This window comes from Rutidosis leptorrhynchoides, chromosome 4, assembly GCF_046630445.1.
Source record: "Rutidosis leptorrhynchoides isolate AG116_Rl617_1_P2 chromosome 4, CSIRO_AGI_Rlap_v1, whole genome shotgun sequence".
NCBI lineage: Eukaryota > Viridiplantae > Streptophyta > Magnoliopsida > Asterales > Asteraceae > Rutidosis > Rutidosis leptorrhynchoides.
Window position 1 is genome coordinate 135,446,314 of NC_092336.1, and position 13,100 is coordinate 135,459,413.

The following is a 13,100-nucleotide window of genomic DNA, read 5'->3' on the forward strand; positions in this document are numbered from 1 at the left end:
TGTGCTTGGACAATGGGTAGATAAACACTTTCATCCAATCTATTACACAAGAAAAACCTTAACCGAAGCTCAAGAGAATTACACTACCACATAGAAGGAGCTGCTAGCCATAGTAATCGCCTTCGACAAATTCCGTTCCTATCTCATCCTGTCCAAAACTACAGTCTATACAGATCAATCAGCCCTCAAATATCTATTCACTAAGCAAGACGCAAAACCAAGACTCCTACGATGGATCTTACTCCTCCAGGAATTTGATATTGAAATTAAAGATAAAAAAGGAGCAGAGAACGTTGCAGCAGATCATCTTAGTTGTTTGGAGAACCCAGCGATGGAAAAACTTGCAGAACAAGATATCAGAGATAAATTTCGGGAAGAACGGCTTATGAGTTTAGGACAAACTCACGTAGGATCACAATTTACTGAAACTCCTTGGTATGCCGACATGGCCAACTACTTAGTTACCGGAGTAGTACAAAAGGGGATGAGTACCTCCCGAAGAAGGAAGTTCTTCAGGGATGCCAAGTACTTTCTTCAGGGATGCCAAGTACTACTACTGGGAAGATCCTTACCTGTTTAGAATTTGCCCTGATCAGATAATCAGGAGGTGCGTAGATGAAAAGCAAGCAGCAGAGATTCTTCACCAACGTCACCATGGACCAACTGGAGGTCATCATGGAGCAAATTTAACCGCGAGAAAAGTCTACGAATTAGGATTCTATTGGCCGTCTATATTCCGAGATGCGCAAGAGCTTGTAAAGCGTTGCGACGCATGCCAAAGGCAAGGTATTATCTCTATGAAGAATGAGATGCCTCGGACTAATATCCAAGCTTGCAAAATCTTCGATATATGGGGATTAGACTTCATGGGCCCATTCCCAAAGTCTAACAGGAAAGAATATGTCCTCGTAGCAGTAGATTACGTCTCCAGATGGGTCGAAGCTCAAGCATTTCCAACTAATGATGCCAAAGTCGTCACCAACTTCCTGAAGAGACTCTTCTGCAGATTTGGAGCTCCCCGGGCTATAATAAGTGATAGAGGCACACACTTCTGTAATACTCAATTTATGAAGGTGATGCAACAATACGGAGTTACCCACAAAATGTCCACTGCCTAGCATCCGCAGACCAACGGACAAGCAGAGGTCACAAACAGAGCACTCAAAAGAATCTTAGAACGAACTGTCGGCCATCACGGAAATAAATGGGCCGAGAAACTAGATGATGCTCCGTGGGCATTCCGGACTGCTTACAAGAATCCTCTAGGAACTACACCCTACCGAATGATCTATGGAAAAGCCTGTCACCTTCCGCTGGAACTTGAATATAAAGCTCTCTGGGCGCTGAAGACCTGCAACCTCAATCCCTCAGTTACCGGAAGACATAGGAAAATGCAAATGAACGAACTCGCCAAATTGAGAGACCAAGCATATGAAACATCATACATCTACAAGGAACGAACGAAGCTTACGCATGACGCTAAATTGATTCCTACAAAGTTCACCCCTCGAGATAAAGTTCTTCTCTTCAATTCTCGGTTCAACAAGTTCGCAGGAAAATTTAGATCAAGATGGAGTGGCCCATACAAAGTTGTACATGCTTTTCCACACAGAGCCGTGGAATTGGAAGGACCTACTGGTAATTTTAAAGCCAATGGTCACCGGTTGAAAGCTTATCTAGAAGACCACAATAAGAAGGAGCACCTCTTCTCCATTGATCCATTCTGAAGATCTTACAAGGAAAAGTCGAGCTGTAACGAGTTGATAAAAAAAGCGCTCTTGGGAGGCACCCCTTGCTTATCCTTTTTATTATACTTTTTTTTTATTTCAATTATTTTCAGTCTTAAGATATTATCTGTGTACTAACAACTAAGCGCCATACTTGCGCTTAGTACTTATAAGTTTGTTGAATGTGTTCAGGCGAAATGCCAAGTTCAGGAGCTTCAGCTTACATCCCAGTTCACGGGAGGAAGCCTCCTATAGTTTACTCATCCGGAAGCAGTGCTGATTAGAACATGCCATCAACAGGGCAATTAGGCCCAAGGCAATTGATATTGGAGAGCGTTGAGGAGGATATCAGCACAGTAATGCCAGCTCCTCCCGTTCGACGATCTAGATGTTTAGCTAGGAGACCAGCCGAGCACACACAATTACAATGGACGCATGAGCCACAGACAGTGATACATTAAGGAGCCACTTTGAGTGACCCTGATATTGCATGGGCACTACTCAGAGATCAGCAGAGACTCTACAGAGCTCTTAGAGCATACCTTCAGCGCGAGGGGATGCCACGCAGTACTCTGGGCCCGTCTTCATTTAGGCTAGCGCGTCGTGTTCACCCGACACGACAAGCTACGCTAAGACGTTCCAAACCGGCCTCAGTTCACTCAGTTGCCTCTGCTGCCATGCCTGCACATGCCACTCCTATTCCCATCACGTCGCCTGCCCCAGTCACTGAGCCAATTCCAATCACTGAGTTACCTGAGGGTTGTCACCTAGTCACTATTCCCATTTCAGTTGAGCCACCAATGGCACAGGCATTTGAGATCAGAGCATACTAGATGAGGACCCTTTCCCGAGCTTATCCCACCTGGAGTTACCGTCAGACTTATGTCTGGATTCACTACTAGGCCCCGAGTTGGATATAGGGCAACCTCTCGAGTACTTGCCGACACTAGAGGATGATGATGAGATCTTCAGTTACTTCGCAGAGCCGACTCAGCACATTGACCATGATAGTATCCCATAGACTACTTTATCTTTATTTTATCTTTTAGTTATTATCTTTTTGAAGCATTGTACTAAAAAGTTATATATAGTGGAAATGCTGCCTTTCTCTTTTTGTTCTTCATGCAGAAATATTACCAAAAGATACTGGTCCCTAGGAGATTGACCGTAGGAAGGCCCAGCACTAGGAAAGTAACACGACCATAGGGGAGTAATCCTTCCTAAAACCTATTTCGATTATAACGTACTAAAATCTCTAAGTGTGGGGTAACCCCCACAACTAACTTAGAATTTTAGAAGTCAATGTCCTTAATTTATATAGTATCAAAATATTCTTTCTAGAGAACATTAGGGACAATGTTCTTCTAAGTGTGGAGTAATGGGTAAGGTTTTTAAAGGTCGAAGGTTTTAATAGTCAAGTAACCATAAAACGCCAAGTTTTGAAAAATTCTTTTGTCCAAAAGTAATTAAGCAATGGATATTGGGTAATTTTGAAAAATTCTTACTTTGATTTTGCCCAAAAGATCCAATAAAATTGCTAGAAATCGGTTTTCGGAACATTTATTAGAACGGAATGATTAAGCTGAAATTTATGTTTTGTGTCAAAAGATTTCTTTTAAGAAAATATGTAAAAGGCTACGCATGATCAACCACGACCCCTACTCTCAAAAAGGTGAGGAATCTTGGACCCAAAGTATCTGTATGACCCATCAAATCTACAGTACTATGTTATTTCAATTGATGAGCGTGTCGGTGTACGGTTCAAGTTAGAACTTGGTTCAGACATATGTTTCAAGACCAATGGTTAGTGAGCGCCATACGTGGTGCGGGTGCAATACTCCTTCCGAAATCATTCTGAATAGAGAAGACAAAAAGCCTTCCATTTTCGTTTCCACTCCACGCAATTTAAACCGACCAACTCACATAAAGAGTTAATGAATCAGAAATATTCACCCCAAATTCACTCCTAAAATACACCATTTACCATTCACTCCCCTTTCAATTCACCAAAAGATCCAGAGATTAATAAAGAGATAGATCGATCAAATTTGCTTCAAAAGCACTTGTTGAAAGATTCTGAACCCCTGATTGTTTTTGATAGGTCAAAAACCTATTTTCAGTTAATTATCACTTCCTCTCTGGGCACCAGGAACGAAAGACAAAAGTTATGAAGAAAGGGTATGCCAAAAAAAAAAAGTGAAGGAGCAAAGTCTCTAAGAGCAAAGTCTCTATAAATAAGGCAAAAAGAAACCCGAGAAGATGCCCTGAAGAAGAAAGCTGAAAGAGCAAAAGAAAATTCTAGACAAAGTCTTAGCAAAATCTGCCTCTTCTGAAGAAAACTTTTACGGAATTCTAAGCCGTTATCTATCTAAAAATGGATACTCTGAAGAATCAAAGTCTATCAATTCTCTCAAAAATCAAAAGATCTGGATACCTTTCACTGATCCATAAATTTCCAACCAAACCCTATAACCCGTCTTCCTCTTGAACGAATGCTTAGGAAGAATATCAGTGCCGTCCTTACTTAACTGGTGGAGATATTGATGCTTTACCAAGCCTATGATGAGAACTGTTACACGACTGGCTTCTGAGCGACAATACAATTAGAATAGGACACCCTAAACACTTGAGTGATATGAGTTATCCGCTAGTGAGGAGCCTGATCATGTATACTCTACATCTGAGAGTTGGAAAGTACGCCTTTTCCACTAATGGACGCAATTGAAATCTAGCGACCAAATCATCAAATCTCGAAACTTTTTCTAATACTTTCGAAAGATGTGTCAACTTCTGATGAAGGCATAATAAAAAGATCTATGGATAGGGAAAGGGAGAATCTATTAGAAAGATCCTGATATTCCTGCTTTTTGCTTGAGGACAAGCAAAGCCAAGTGTGGGGTATTTGATATCGGGCAAAAAGTCACGTTTTTATCCCCATTATTAAGCCCTAGAACGATAAAGATTTAAACTTTTTTGACAAAATTATAGTTTGTTCGGTTGATTTTGTAGATCAAGTAATTACGAAGGCGATGCAAAAAGAATCAAGTAAAACGGAGCTAAAACGAAGATTCTAGAGCGAAAACGGTGAAAGACAAGAAATCAAGTTACGATCCAGTGAATCAAGACTGACCAGGCACCAAAAACGGCCTGCCATACGGCTTGCCAGTATGGCAAATGGCCTGCCAAATGGTCCAACAAATGGCCCCAAGAAATGGCTTGCCTTACAAACGGATTCCCAAATACGGCCTGCCATACGGCTTGCCAGCCGTTTCCAGGCAAAATCCTAGTCTATTTAAAGGGCTCTCTCCATCCATTCCAACACACACTCAATTTGCAATTCATTTCATATTTTTGAGTTTTTAGTTTTAGTTAGCTTAGCTTTTATTTTCCGGAGGATATCCCGGCGAGTCCCTGCGATCTCGGGCAGATTTCTTCGGCCTTTTCAGGTTTTTATCCGAAACGCTTTTCTTTTGTATTAAACATGTGTTCTTACTTTTTATGTTTAATAATGTGTTCCGATATTACCATGATAGCTTAATTAATCTGTATGTTGCCATGATAGAAGTTTGGGTTAGCGTAATTATGTTAATTTAGTACGATTACTGTTATAATACTGAACTAGGAAGTCTGATAGATTTCTATGCTAGCATCTTAAGGATTGACCAACCTAGGTTGTGATCAGGACTTATCCACGTATATGAAATTAGCTACTTCATATGATTAAGACCCCTGGTTATACTGTATCTGAAGATTCTATGAACTCGGTATGGTCGGAGTTCCCGAGAGGCATCTAATGCACTTTTAGGACACGGAACTTAGGAATTGAGACATGAATGACCTAGTATGCCTATTGACTATTCCGAGGAGACCCCTTAGGAGCTGTTAAGATCTAGTTAGTGCCTTTACTGTGTGACCTAAGCCTATTGCATGTTCTTATTTGATTGTTGCCCTAGGTCTTAGTCATATCAAATGTTTAGGTATTCATTAGGTTTCTATCTGCTTTACTATCAGTATGTTAACTGTAATGTTGTATAATGTTTGAATTGTTGTGATCTCACTAGTATGATGGAATGGTTGTTAATTTTCATTTAAGGTTTTTCCAACTTAAACCGACGGATTCCTTCCGTTTGTGATCAGTGTTCAATCAACACGGCACGTTGTTATTCAGTTACCTAAACTGATAACGAGGGTTAGGATTAGAGCTTAACTCACTAATAAACCTAGTACTTTACTAAGGATAACCTCCGAGGTATTGTTACCTTTCAATTATACGACCAAGTGACATACTTCTCACTGCTCAAAGAGAACTCCGAGAGTTTAGAGACAAGTAGGTCTGTGTAATTGGCTCATCCAACCAGATCTACATTATTTCAAGCATAGTCTTAGCATAAGCGTAATTACCTTTCCCTAACCCAACACTGATATCTTGGTCAACATTTCCCTGATCTGCATACTCCGGATATCCTTCCACTTTATTTACTTTTCTGCATTTAGGACCTTTAGCTAAAATCAACTACCATCTTTTATCCAGATAATTTAACTAAATGACAATTATCCACTTAATCTTCAATTCGTTAATCAGCAAAAATACGACACTAGGTTAACTTACACCTTCTACACCTTAGAATGTAAAAGTAAATTTAGGGCAAAATATAAATAACAAAGACATTGTGTGCTACCGAATCGGACATCCTGTGGCCTAACGACATCGCACGAATAAAATCGTTCGTTAGTGGCATATCAGATCCTTTTGTAAGGATTCATCCTTACAAAAGTTAATTTTATTGTATTTTATTTATTATTTTGTATTGGATAATCACTTGTGTTTGTATTGTCTTTGAAGGTTAGGTCTTTTGGTGTATGAGAAGAAGATCCCAAAAGGATCAAGGGTTCACACAACCATTTTTCGACCCTGAAAAACACGTATACGGGGTTTACAAGCGTAGAGAAGAACGGGATTTAAGGAAGAATTTTGAGGTTTTGCCATTTTGTTTGATAGAAATGGACGGAGAAGAAGAGGGTAATCTACATGTTAATGTTCCTCCGATGATTAATGAAGGAATTTCAAACAATCCAAATGACACTCCAATGTAGAATGTTAGGATGGTGGCACAAATGGTTGTGCCTCCGGCTATTACAAAACCACCAATTGAAGCGGATAATTGGAAGATCGAGGGTAACTTTTTCACGATGATCAAGGATAGGTTTTTCACGGGTTAATAGATGAAAATTCTTTTGATCACATTCAATACTTTAACGATATTTGTGACATCTATAAGAACAAAGATGTCTCCGAAGATGCTTTTAAGCTAAGGGCATTCCCCTTCACGCTTGATGGAAAAGCAAAAGCTTGGTTAAGGAATTTGCCATCTGATTCTATTAGATCATTTCAAGATTTAAATGAGGCATTTATCAATAACTTTTCCCACCTTCAAAGGTGGAACGTTTGAGAATGGAAATTAATAGGTTCACGCAAAGGGGAGATGAGTTTTTGTATGATGCGTGGGTGCGTTTCAAGAAGTTATTAAGAGCTTGCCCACTGCATGGTTTAACTAAGAATGAGTACATCAATACGTTCTACCGGGGTACTAATATTTCGACTAAGAAATATCTTGATTCATCTTCTGGTGGAGTGTTTATGTACAACTCACCCAATGCGGCCAAAAAGTTACTAGAAGACATCTCGGTTAATACATATGAATGAGCACCTTCACCAAGAGACTTGACAAAGAAGAGTGTAACTCAAGTGGAGAGTGAAGATGGGCAATTTACCTTAGCAAGCTTGAACAATAAATTTCAAATGTATGGAAAATAGTTGAAGAAGCTACAACAATCGATAGTGGCGATGCAAGTCGGTTGTCAAAGGTGTGAAGGACTACACCTCACTAAAAATTGTCCCCAAATCAATCAATGTAATCATATTGACTTGGATGACATTCCTATGAATTCGGATGCTCACGTGAACTTTGTGAGTAATCAAAACTTTCAAAGGGGAGGAACTTCAAACCAAGGCAACAATTCTTACAAATCGAACAATAGCTACTACAACCCTAACCAAAAGCAAGTGTCATTCAACACTCAAACCAATGCACCACCCGGATTCTCCAACCAAAATTGAAACTAAGGTTATAACTCCAATTACAACCAAAACTGACAAAACAACTTCCAATCCCACAACTAACAAAATTACAACAATCAATCTTATGACAACCATCCCAACCCAAATTACCAAGGAAATCAAAGTTATCAAAACCAAGGTTATAGTCAACCACAAAATAACCAAGGTTACATTCAACAAAACCAAAAAAAATCAACAAAATAACCAACCTTCCTGTGATGACCCGAAAATTTCTGACCAAATTTAAACTTAATCTTTTTATGATTAACATTTTCGAAACGATAAGCAAAGTCTGTAAAACTGAATCTCAAAATTTTTGAACTATTCAAATACCTTTCGGTTGTTCTCGACGATTCGTGAACAATTATATGTATATACATACATATATATATATACTATAACTTGAAAACATAACAATGTATTAATTGTTTAATACCGTACATTGAACTTATTGGTTTAAATATTTATTTGAATATATATGATAAGTTGGAATATTAATTGTATGAATAACTTGCGACGTATATTTAAAACGTGTTTATGAATGTTGAAAATATATATTAACTTGGTCATAAAACGATTTGTTATAATATATATATCAACAAATAGTGAGACAATGATTTATAGAAGTAAATGACCAAAACACTCGAAAGTTTAAGATATACTTTGAGTGGTATAGTTTAGGGATAATTTAAGGCTATATTTTGACAAAGGTACGTGACACGAAACGTAAAATGAAAATTTTCTCAGCGTACGAAAGGACATTTGAAAAACCGAAACTGGGACATAAGTCGAGTGATGACGTACGACTTATCAGAACAAAAATAACAAGTTAACTATGCATGTGAATTTAATATAATATATAATTAATTATATAAATTAAATATATTATATATATAATATAAAATTATGTCGACAAACAAGAAGTTAAAAATTTGTGAGCTGTCCCAGGGTGTCATACGATCGCATGGCCTTGAAGCACAAATCCCATGCGATCGCATGGGGTACTTTTTCAGAAAAGGTTCTATAAATTGTTCAGTTTTTACACTCTTTCTCTAATCATATATTACTCCGTATTTATTTTATTTATTATTATTATTATTATTATTATTATTATTATTATTATTATTATTATTATTATTATTATTATTATTATTATTATTATTAAGATTAATATTATTATTAATCATATTATTATTAATATTATTAATTAGTATTATACATAAAATACTACGACGAGGTTATGAGCGTGTCACTTTCAAAATGGTTTTCAAGCGGGATAGAGCTAAGGAAATTATGAGTTATTGCCAAGGAGGTTATGGGTAATGTTCGGCGGTATATTTGTGAATCAAACCTAGTGTTTATCATCTCCGTTACGTCTACGTACTTTCCTACAATATTGAATCTCAATACTGATACGTAAGCACTCATATCTTATCTTTTATATATTAATTATGTATCAATGTCTAGTGCTCGAGTATATACATTTATATATGCTTGTATGCTAAATTTCATCGTTAAACAGTTTATAATGAATCACTAATTAAATACATATATTACTGGTAAAAGGTATATGATATACATGTTTTTGGAAAGCTGACGAAAAATCAATAACTTTTCATTTAGATATCGAATAGTTTCGATGAACGGATTAAAAGATATGATCAACTGAATTATGATTGACGTTAATTGAAATTGCTTTTGAATCTGCAATTAAGATTTAAACAACTTGTTTACGAGACTGATAAAGTGAACTTTTAAATATTACCAACCGAGTAAATGAATCCTTATATAAGGCACGTCTCGTTTTGTTGAACTATTGTCAAAATTGACTTTTTGAAACGACTTTGGATAACTATTATATGTCGATCTCAAACATTAGGATTGTGATACACTATGACCTGACCTAGCTTAATAGACATTTATTGACCAACATATGTTCTTTAGGTTGAGATCTACGATTAATTGGTAATCCGAGTTTCGATCACATTTTGGTGAACAACTTTATATGCTGCTAAGGTGAGTTTATAGTCTCCCTTTTTAAATACTTTAAATATTTTTGGGCTGAGAATACATGCAATTTATTTTAAACGCAATAAGACACAACTACATACTAAATTCTACACTGAGTTAAACCGAAAATCCCTTAGCTTTGGTAACTAGTAGCTACCAGTACATAGGATATGGACTGGTGGGCGTGAATAATTGTATATGGATCCATAGGGCTTGACATCCCCGTCCGAGCTAGAGCACTAGCCTTTTAACGGACGTGTGTTATTTGAGTTTAGGACACGTTGGTTTGCGTGTATTAAAACGAATGGGGTATTTATCATTATAACGTTAAAGCTTAGTTACAAGGGTGCTCTGTTACGTAGAATCTATTGACAAACTTTTGATAAACGTTTCTGGATGAAACAACTGAAATCTTGTGATCCACTTTTATATACAGATTATGCGAAACACTAAAACTATGAACTCACCAATCTTTGTGTTGACACTTATTAGCATGTTTATTCTCATGTTTCCTAGAAGTCTTCCGCTGTTTGCTTATATGTTAGACAAGCTATGTGCATGAAGTCTTACATGGCATATTTTTCAAGGAAATGTTGCATTCACTAAATCATCACCATGTATCTTATTTTGACTGCATTGTCAACGGAAGTACTGTTGTAAACTATTATTTTAGGTGATTGTCTATATGTAGAAATCATCATATGTTGAAAACCTTTGATTTAAATATTCATTTATGGTGTGCCTTTTCAAAAGAATGCAATAGTTATAAAACGTATCATATAGAGGTCAAATACCTCGCAATGAAATCGATGAATGACGTGTCCGTCCATATGGATTTGGAGCGATCGTCACAGTTGGTATCAGAGCGTTGGTCCTAGTGAATCAGGTCTTGCATAAGTGTGTCTAACTAATAGTTGTTAAGATGCATTAGTAAGTCTGGACTTCGACTGTTTCTGCATGTCAAAAGTTTTGCTTAACATTTCTTGTCAGAAATTACCTGTCTATCATCTTAAGTCTAAACGCGTCTTATTGCATTGATTGCATAGATAGTGTATAGACAAAATTCATATCTTGGCATATCTATTACAGTAAACTTTGACTGCAATCTTTCGAAAATTTCTCCGTAATTTACGGGATTTTGGTATTATATATACATATGTAAATTATGTATTGAAGAGTACCAATCAAATTCTATAATCTATTTCATATCAAAAATCATCTCTCTAATTATACAATATAGATCCCGTATCTAGTTCGAATTCCTTAAATTCCGATAGCTAGTCCGATATGGATATTCACCTGAACTCTAAAGAAAGTATAACCGGAATGGATCAACCAATCAGCCATCACCTATTCTGGATGAATTGGGGATGGGTTCGTAGCCTACTTAATCATTGGAGACAAGAAGAAGGTGATCCCTTCCATCCACCACATTCACCTCTTGGCGAAGAACCTGAATCACTTACCGGCGAACCTATTCGTAATACTATTTTCTCTCTTATTTCTAGAGTATCTCATCATGATTATATACTATCCCATATTATAAATCTTATTTATCCGATCGTCCGAACCACCGATCATCCCGGTATAATAGAAGAAGTCAACGAGCTTCGTGCTCGGGTAGTGGCTTTGGAGAATATGGTGCAAGGGTTACGAACACCAGCAGCAGCACCCGCAGCATAACCGGTACCACCATCATCCACACCAACAGGATCATTACCACCACCAACAACCACATCCGCATCACACGCCTCAACATCACAATTTGTACCTCGGATATCAACATCATACGCACCATAGGTACCAAGAAGTACCAGCAAAGACAAACGATGAAGTATGGATTCATAACTTCATCGGAGAAACATTCTATGACGATTATGCAATTTCTAAAGTTTAGAGATTATCTATTCTAGCCTTAACCCTAAATCAGATAGAGTAGAAACCCTTACCCGAATGGTGTAAGATACAAGTTAGACTTGTTTTACCAACAGTATCAACAGCACCCTTATCCTCACCAGCACAGTCAGTGCTGTCAACATTGTCAGAATCAGCAGCACCTCTAACATCACAAGCTCCGTCAGTTCAAGAAAGCACCGTGGACATCATTACGAGTCAACAACGAGTATATTGTATCAATGAGTTATGAAGTAATAACTCAATTCATCTAAAGAATTTATATGTATATCTTATATATATAAATTTTAAAACCATCATGAATCTTTTCGTACTAAGCTATTACGTGTGAATTTTAAGGGGTAGATACTACTCGGTTAATTCATATTACTAATAAGCTATGATGTACATCGTTCGTTAACAACTTAACCATCGTTAACTACAAATATCTGTTTCAACTCAATGAATTCCATTTCATAATGAACTTAGTGTATTAATCAATTACATGTTTGATTTTACACTTTTATCTTCGATGTACTTTAAACTTTCTAGAAAACATCATTTATATCTTATGAAGTTCATAAGAATTCCACGAGCATCAACATGCTTCACCGAGGAATAAGAATAAATAATGAAGTATTGATTTCATTAGTGAAATACTCCGCGAAGATTATGTAATCCTTAATGTTTTAGAGATTATTCATTCAATTCAAAAATCAAATGAGCTTAATATGATATTAACTCATCAAATCTGTATTACATCTGAAGAAAATATACATACATATATTTTCATAAAGACGGTAAAAAAAAATTCTTTTGTACAAAGTATTAATTGTGAAATCTTTAACGGGTAGGTAATACTCGGGAAATATATAAGTTCACAATTAATATGTTATACTGTACATTCTTCAACTTTGATTCAAAAATTATTAACTATGCTCACAGCGATATACAATCGTTTCCATACAAATTCAATTACATATTCTGATTTTGAAAAATCAGAATCCAAGCCAAGATTTAACAGAAAACATCACTCTTAGATTCTTACATCTTTCGAATGCTATACTTTGACTTCAAAACTGTGCTAGAACATCACTTCTATTCATAAACCCAATAAATAAAAAATTTGTATCGTTCAAAATTCTAGAACATCATATGTATCTTGACAATTACAATCTTCATGCAAACCCTTCAAACTTTTGAAAACACCTCGGATTGATAACCAATGATTCGGTTATGATAACTTTGAATGCTGATGAAGCAGCAAAAACTGTAAACGACCTTAACAGCCAAAAGTTTGATGATAAAGAATAGTGTGTTGGCAAAGCTCAGAAAAAGAGAAGGTTTGGAAC